This window comes from Lethenteron reissneri, chromosome 10, assembly GCF_015708825.2.
Source record: "Lethenteron reissneri isolate LAM-NWPU_2019-01 chromosome 10, ASM1570882v1, whole genome shotgun sequence".
In the NCBI taxonomy this organism is placed as follows: domain Eukaryota; kingdom Metazoa; phylum Chordata; class Hyperoartia; order Petromyzontiformes; family Petromyzontidae; genus Lethenteron; species Lethenteron reissneri.
In genome coordinates this window covers 1321090-1329841 of record NC_083788.1, presented here as the reverse complement: position 1 = coordinate 1329841, position 8752 = coordinate 1321090, and the positions used below count along the sequence as shown (strand labels likewise).

Sequence of the window (8752 nt, the reverse complement as noted above, 5' to 3'; positions counted from 1 at the left end):
GGGGAAATGCGTGCGGGTGTGTTCATGTGAGGTGAGGTGAGGGGGACGAGGGGTTGGCTCCGTTGCTTGGTGGTGGCGAGGTCGGGGATGGGGCGCCTGCCGAACGGCTTCGTGGCAGCGGCATCACAGTGTCGAGGCATCTTGTGGTACTCTTCGATTCTGGTGGGGGGGGCTTTCAGGTATCGAGTGGCAGTCTCGATGATGGTTGGAGGCCCCCGTTGGCTTTGGGGGACGCCTTGCGTTGCAGTCAGTCAGTGAAGGCAAAAGAGTTCAGGGTTTGAATCGTCTACAAAAAAAACTTTATTTAAGTTGGGTATTTCTGCAAAATGCACAGTCTCTATATATAAAGATGCATATATATATAAAAAAGATACATCAGCTACGAGCAATAAGCAAAATGTACATGGCCTGGCGCGAGCGAAACGATGACAGAGACGCGAGACAGACGGGGGGGAGGCACAACCGGCATCGCAGCCGCGACGCTGCCGCTACTGCCGCTGCTGCCGCTGCCGCTGCTGCCGCTGCAGCCGCTGCTGCCGCTGCCGCCGCTGCCGCCGCTACTGCTGCTGCTGCCGCTTGCCCGAACCCCCCAAAGTCTCCTGCAGCGAAGCGAGCCCCCCCCCTCGTTCCATCGCAAAGTTTAAAAAATATATTTATATATATAACGGCGCGCGAACAGAGAACAGTGGCAGGAATTCTGCCCTTCAAAACAAGAAACATCGTCAACATTTGCATTTTCACGATTGCCAATTGAACGGACGAACCAGCAACACGGGGGGGGGGGGGGGGGATAATAGCGGAGAGGCAACAAGTTTGACACGAGCTTGGGGAATGCAACAACAAAGACCCTCCGTGTCGCCGAATCCGACTGTTGGGGTGAGTGCCGTTAGCGGGCAGCACCCATGAAGGGCTGGCACACAGCACACGAGGAGGTGGGTGGCCAGCACCACGCCCGGCCGCCTTTGTCTCCCCGGTTGCAATGTTTTACACACCACCGCCAGGCAAGTCATTTGAGGCCGAGTCGACCGAGGGCGAGGCCTGGTACCGGTTTAGATAATCGTCACTGTTGTTGGTCGCGAGCAGGAATCGAACTCGAGTGGCCGGGTTCGTAGCGCAGCGCAGCGCTCACCACTCCGCACACGTCCACGGCCCTTCCCCGCCCGCAGGCGATACGCAAGCACGCGCGCTCAGATTAACGCGCAAAAAAATCACATTCACAACATATTTTACCTTAAATGTTGTTGTACCTCACCACCTTCTCAGGTGTTGTGTGTGTTTCACGAGCAACGATCGAGGCGGTTTTGTAAAAATATTCGACAACACACGGGTGTCCGTTTCACTGGCGATACATTTGCGCAGGGCCGCAGGGGTGGGGGCCTCGAACTGGACTTGTAAGACCTCAAGTGGCCACCACATTTACGCACGCACGCACACGCGTGTATGTACGCACACGCGTGTATGTACGCACACGTACGGACGCACGTACGCGCACGCTCGCCCGCCTTGTCACCGCAGGAGGCCCTCGCGGTCAGACAAAGCACGGCACTTAAATCTCAAATGTGGCGTTGTTGCCAGGTCAAGCAATATTCTCCCCCCCCCCCCCCCACCATCTCCGAACAACGCAAGTTAAGATGATCGCAGTGACAGGAACACACATTGTGTCTTGCGGGCCCGTTTCTAAGTGGTAGGCCGTGCGAAACGAAGTGGCGTGGGGGACCACGTCCCGCCGGCCCACGTGCCATCGGCCGAGCCCACCACGAGCGCTCCGGGGAGGCCGCTATCGGCGGCTGGGGGCCCCAATCCTCGCGTCCCATGGCAGAGGTCGCCAGACGCAGGCACGAGGAGCGAGAGGACGCACCGTGCGGACGACTTCTGGGCACATTCCCGGTGGCCTCGCCGGTAAACGCTCACCCCGCGTCGGCGGCGCGACGGGGCACCCCAAGCGTCGCTATTGGCTGGGGGGAGCCACACTTAAGAAGCCGGTGATAATTGTTGGCTGCGGCCCGAGTTAGTAGAGTGAGACCCGCTAACAGACACGGGGGCCAGGCCACGTGTCAACTGCTCCGTGCCACACATTTACCGCTCCATACCACAAATGGACCACTCCGTGCCAGGCGTTTACCGCACGGCGGATGGCACAGATGCGGTGGAGCCTTTCGAGAAGAGAAACGGTCACGTGTGTGTGGTGGCTCGGGTCAAGGTCCAAATTTTCCAAATAAAAAAACACATTTATAAACTGATGCATTTTGTAAAGCCGCATCGCAACATCGCCTCCCCCTTACTGGCAGACTACGCTCGTCTGTGAACCCGTAGAAAATAGTAAATAGCAAAAACGTATCAAACTCATCATTGAGTTTAAAAAATATATATTATTGTTATCGTCATTGTGTGAGGGACTCGATCACCTCCAGCAGTTCACAACCGACGGTGAAACGAAAAACAAAGCATTAATAAATCACGTCAAACCAAGGGGAAACACTGAACGCGAGCTTTGACGGAGCGACGCGACCACACGAGCGGAGACGATTCGCCTCCTCGTGCCCCCCCCCGCCGCTCACCGTGACGGCGGCACAGACGCCACAGACGCGGGGAGGAGGAGCGGAGGAAGCCGTCTTTGAACGGGCGAAGGAGCGGGGGGAGAAGCGGCCTACGGGTTCTGATATAGGTCCTCTGTGTTTATGGTTGTTTTGGTGTACCAGGTTAGGCTGCCACGGAGCTATTCGGCAGCTCTAGTCTTGCCAACATCCGCGCTAGCGACGAGGGTGCTCGCGGGAATCACGCGGTCAAGACACAACGCGTGCGTGACACAGACGGGAGGGGGGGGGGCTACTCGCGCCAGACGTAGTGCGCGTGTTCCTCTCCGGAGCAGAGATCACGATACCGAGACGTCACCGCGACCCAAGCCGATGTGATGCGACTACCACCACCACCAAGGCCACCGTCACCACGGCCACCGCCGTCACACATCGCTACCCCCACGTCCCACCCAACGCCAGAGAGACACTCCTAGACTCAGAGACCCACACAGAGGCCCACAGACCAACACAGAGACCCCTAGACTCACAGACCCACACAGAGGCCCATAGACTCACACAGAGACCCCTAGACTCACAGACCCACACAGAGGCCCCCCAGACTCACAGACCCACACAGAGGCCCCCCCTTTGGCAGGTTACGGGAAATGGCAACTCTAGCGGGAAATGGCAACTCTAGTGCACTGTCGATCGGGAGGGCAGGGGGGGGGGATACCCACGCTTTACCCCACACACCACGGGGCGCCACCTGCTAGGTCGACTTAACGTTCCAAAGGGAGACGAAGAGCCGAAAAATTTGGCCCATAAAAAAAAATTCCGGGCCTCTGCGGAAGACGCTCTTGCGCTAAGCCGGAGCGGCCCATGCCGCGATGGGCCCCGGCACCGTCGTCACCCACCCCCCCCCCCCCCATGGCGATCGTGCGTCCGAAAGCGGCGGTGTACGTGGTGCTCGGCGCCAGCCGGACGAGCCAATCGAGCGTCGCGACGGCGGCACCCAAGACGACACGGGCGGCGCCGTGGTCGACGTCGTCTGCGACGTCGCTGGGGCCAAATAAAACCACGAGAGGAGCATTATTTTGTCGCCGTGTCCACAATGCGTACCTGCTGCCAACACCACAACCCCCCGTCAGGTTGATGTAAGAAAGGTCACACGGGACCTGAGAATGCCAAACCCCCTCCCCCACCGGGAGTCGTAACGACTGCGGCGGCGGCCGCCGCTGTTCAGAGGCGCCAGCGGCGGTCGCTCCGACTGTCGCCAAAGGTTGCCCACGCGCGCTTTCCTAGGTCGTATGAAAGCATTAAAAGTTTGTCGTGTGATTGATCGCGACAAACGCCCGACCACCGCCAAAGCTCGGGCGCGAGACGTGGGCCAGGTGTGACCCACAAGGGCCCCCCCCCCCAGCTGCGATGACAAGAACCGCGATAGAGAGTTTAGTCAAGAACAAGGAGCAGCCTCGAACCGCGAGCGCGGCGAGCATCGGGGGCCTCACGCCACAACCACACGCACACACACACACACGCACACACACACGCACACACGCACACACACGCACACACACGCACACACGCAGGACGGCGCCGCCGCGTCGGCCGCCGCCTTGTGCCGCTCGTTGTCGTGCGTTCGCGGGTTCGGGCTCCAGCGGCCGCCCTGGTTAATACTTATGGCGACGCTAGCACCGCTAGCGTCGCAGCAGGACGCTAGCGGTGCCCCGTGACGTCGTTCGGAGGGGTGAGCGAGGGCCACGTCGGGCGCCAGCTTCCGCGGTTCCAAAGTTTGGCCAGATTCGAGAATTGCCAATTACTTGCTCGGGATCATACGGAGCAGCGATCACCGTCGCCTGCAGGCGGCGGACAGATGGCCCCCAGGTCACTGTCACAACATGAGACTCATCTCGGTGTCTTTGTGCTTTCACCTCGTTAAGTTAAGTAGATAAAGTGCACAGAGATGCTATCAGAACCAGCGGTGAGCTCGTGGGCATGACGCGAGGCTTGGTGACCGGGTGGCGGCAGGGGCTGCGTGAAACAGTTTGGGAGGGGGGGGGGGGAACTACGGGTCCGGGTCGACGAGTTGGAATCTGAACTCGGCGGCTCGTAGAGAAGTTGTCGGCCGGGAATTCGGCGGCAGGACGGGGGAAGCGACGTTGGGGAACGCGGGGCAGGCGAGCGCCAGAGACACGGCAAGGGGAAGGCTGCGGAGCGCAAGGTTAAGGTCGCGGCCCGTGGGAGATGCACGCGCAGCGTTGAGCGCCCCCCCCCCCCGTAGCACTCGCTCGCAACAAGAGGGAGGGGGGATTTCACAGTTGTGCGAAGTGTACCAGCGCAAGAGACCTATCACCAACTTGCCTCGAAGCGACCTACACATTTTTGCTTTCTTAAATAAACCACGACAATTCTTTACGCGTCGACGTTCGGTGGACGTCTGGTGGCATTCAACGGGCCCGGGGTGGTGGGGGGGGCGCTCGTGATGACGATGGGGGTGAGGGGCGCTCGTGATGACGATGGGGGGGGGGGCGCTCGTGATGACGATGGGGGGGGGGGGCGCTCGCGATGACGGCCGCCCAGCGACGATGCCCGACACAAAGGAGGCAGCGCGTCTCTCGTCACCTCCACGCTCCGCGCGCGGCATCTGCACACAGCTGGTTTGGGGTGCACACCGGAGGCTTCGGTTCACCGCCCCACCCGCCCACGCGGGGGATCTTTTCAGCTTTCCCACCTTTAATCTCTTCTCGCGGGGGGTCTTTCGCTTCCTAAACCAACAACACGGGTTTCACCCCATCACACCGGGCAGCGCACGCACGCGATGGGTGGACGCGATCGCTAAGCGCGAGCGTAAACATATATACGCGCGCGGATTAGCGGCGCGTCCAGGACCGCGGAACGCACATCGCAAGTCGGCGTAGAGAGAGCGGGCGGGCTTGTACGAGAGCGATACTCGTACGCACAAGACTACCGCTCCGGTGCGTACGAGAGCGACTGCTTGTTTTGGTGGGGAGAGGCAGTCGGGCAGGTGCAGGGGAAAAAAACAAACGTGGGGTTGGATTTAGGCATCTGGAGTTGTCAAGAGGTGTTGAGAACGGGGGTTCCAGCGGCACGTTCACGATTCGGCACCAACCAGGCCGGCAGTGACTCGTACGCCTTCAGTGCGGCAGTGAACGAAGGGCAGCGAGGAGTTAGCTTTGTAGATTATTTTGTTTGTTTTCCTTACGGTAGTTCGTTTTTTTTCGAAGCTCGCCACCCTCTTGCGACCCCGACGAGCCAATGAAAAGAGCACTCTACAAACAACGGTCTCTGAGTGTGTGTGTGACGGAATTGAAGAAAAACAATCCCGTGCCGTAACCCGAGCGAATGGAGCCCATCGGCGCTTTTAAACTTTTTAACCCTCGATGGCGTTTCCTGTGAAGCCCGGCCACTCACACAAACGATTCCCACCCCCCCCCCCCCCCACCGCTTCAAAGAATATTTTTCATTTAAAACAACCTCACGGGAAAAACGTCCCACTGGGAGATTTCGCCATATCGACCGTGTCGGGAAACCGAGAAACCGAATCGCGACGCCACCGCAAATCCCACGCCAGGTGACAGCGACGCCCCGGCATGTTGTTTTGATTGCGGGAGGACACTTCTGAGACACTGCCCAAAGAAGTCCAACCTCATCCCTCCAACTGAAAGGCGAAGAATGTTAAAACTCGGCGTCACTAATCCGGCCACCGCCCCCCCATCGTCCCCGCCACCGCCACCACCACCACCTCCACCGTCCCCACCACCACCACCATCGTCCCTGCCACCACCACCGCCCCCATCCTCCCCACCACCACCACCACCATCGTCCCTGCCACCACCACCGCCCCCATCCTCCCCACCACCACCACCACCATCGTTCCTGCCACCACCACCGCCCCCATCCTCCCCACCACCACCACCCCCATCGTCCCCACCACCACCACCATCGTCCCTGCCACCACCACCACCCCCATCGTCCCCACCACCACCACCTCCACTGTCCCCACCACCACCACCTCCACCGTCCCCACCACCACCACCACCACCACCGCACGACGGCGGAAATGACGACGACTACGGCGGTGATGCTGCTGACGAGCTCCCATTGTCTTAATCGTCATCACGCCTGTCGCTCGGCGGTGGTAGTAGTGGTGGCGGTGTTAGTAGTGGTGGCGGCGGCGGTGGTGACGGTCATCGTAGTTGTGGTGGTGATGGCAGTAGTGGAGGTGGTGTGGTGGTGGTTGTGGTGGCGGCGGTGGTAGTGGTGGCGGCGGTGGTGGTGACGGTCATCGTGGTTGCAGGTGGTGGTGGTGGCAGTAGTGGTGGCGGCGGTGGTGGTGGCGGTGGTGCTCGTGCGCCCTGAAGCCCGGCGCCTGCGCTCCGCTCACAGCCCAACAAGTTGAGACACGCGGCGGGTGGCGGAAGCCGCAGGAACCCCACGGGATCTCAGCAATCTCTTCACGAAAAATGATGCACTGTCATTGCCCGGGGTGTTGTGGCGGATGGGAGAGTGCGTGGGGGCGGGCGGGCGAGAGGGTGTACAGGAGCACGAGGGATTATGGTATGTAGTTTGTGTGGGCTTTGTGCAGACTTTGTGTGCAGTTTGTGTCTAGTGTGTAATGTGTGTGTAGTGTGTGGAGTTTATGTTGAGTGTGTGTGTGTAGTGTAGTGCGTGTGTAATGTGTTGCGTGTGTGTAGTGTGTGTGTAGTGTGTTGCATGTAGTGTGTGTGTAGTGTGTGTGTGGTGTGTGTGGAGTTTATGTTGAGTGTGTGTGTTGCGTGTAGTGTGTGTGTAGTATATGTAGTGTGTGTGTGTAGAGGACTTTGTGGGTTACAACCGGCTTAGGGGGGGGTTGCCACCTGTCCTTTTCCCCAGGACCGTGCTCTTGTCGAGGAGCTATCCTGGGGAATTCCTTTTGTCTTCTCGGGGACACTGCACATCCCGGAGTCGCGTCAGCCGCCTTATAACATCGCACAACTTGGAGATCCACGCACGCACGCACGTGTAATCCTCCCGTCTTCCGGCACCGTGCGATTGTCTGTCCTTTGTCCAGGACACGTCTTCGCCTGTTCCTTCGGTACCTTGAAGAGGTGGCAACACAGAGCGGGAGGCCGATGCCGCTCGTGCCGAGTTGGGTGGGTGGGTGGGGGGCGAGCGTGCGGGCGGGTGGGCGAGCTTGCGGCAACGGAGAGCGTTTGTCGGGGGGAAGAGAAGGGGGGGCCGCAGCGGCGGGGTTAACTGATCTGTCAGGTGGGACGACGGCCGGCCCTTCAGCCCGCCCGCCCGCCCGCCCCCCCGGCACGGACGGAGTCAGTATCTATCGTAGGGATGGGGACGATAGACGGCCTTGCGCACGCGGCTCGGCGGGTCCGACTTGAGCGGGGCCTGCGGCGCTCGGGACCACTCCTCCGGACCTGCACCAGGCCCACACGCACGCACACGGAGAGAGGGACGCGCGGCCGTGTTAACGACGCCCACCGACACGAGCGCGTCACGGCGACACCGCGGGGACATTTCACGCATATTTGTCAACGGTCAGAGAGGTAGAAACGAGCAAGCCATCCGTACTTTCGAGATGCGGTCGCTGCACTGGGATGGCTTTTGGCGGCGGCCGTGAGCCGCCAGTGGATTTCCACGTTCCCATGGCAAGTAAAGTGCTCTCCCTGCAGGGCGGTCACCGCCAACTCTGGCTACCGAGTGACACGCGACGCCTCGCTCGCTCGCTGAACCGCAAGACGGAGTCTCCCACCCACCGGGAATTTCACGTTTTTATTTCTCCAAACGTTTTATCCTCGGCGTCTGCGTCGCGGCGACTCAAATAATTTATCCGGCCCAGAAAAGCGGACATCACGGAGCCATCCCTGAGGATTCCACCAGGATTAAAACTGACGGCCTCCCAATCGTGAGATGGATGGGCACCTCCATCACGGCACCGCGGTTAAGATAGGCAACGAAACATTACTCGAAATCAGTTTTGTTTAAACAACAACAACAACAACAACATAAACGCCTAAGCTGTGTTGCACAGCAGTCTGGATGAACACATTATGGGTGCCACGACTCGAGGGAGTGGGCGCGCACAAAGACAAAGGTCCCCCGTGTAGCCTGTAACAGACTGTCAGAGCAAGTGCTGTTCACGAGCAGCACCTACACGAGGGGGGTGGGTGGTCGGCACCATGCCCGGGCGCCTTTGTGTCCCCCAGTGGCGATGTTTACTA

At 59.8% G+C, this 8752-nt stretch overlaps 1 pseudogene; it reads right to left on the bottom strand.

Moving 5' to 3' along the window:
- Positions 1-290: 290 nt before the first annotated feature.
- Positions 291-8752, bottom strand: part of LOC133340794 (KH domain-containing, RNA-binding, signal transduction-associated protein 2-like) — a 59471-nt pseudogene continuing 51009 nt past the window's right edge.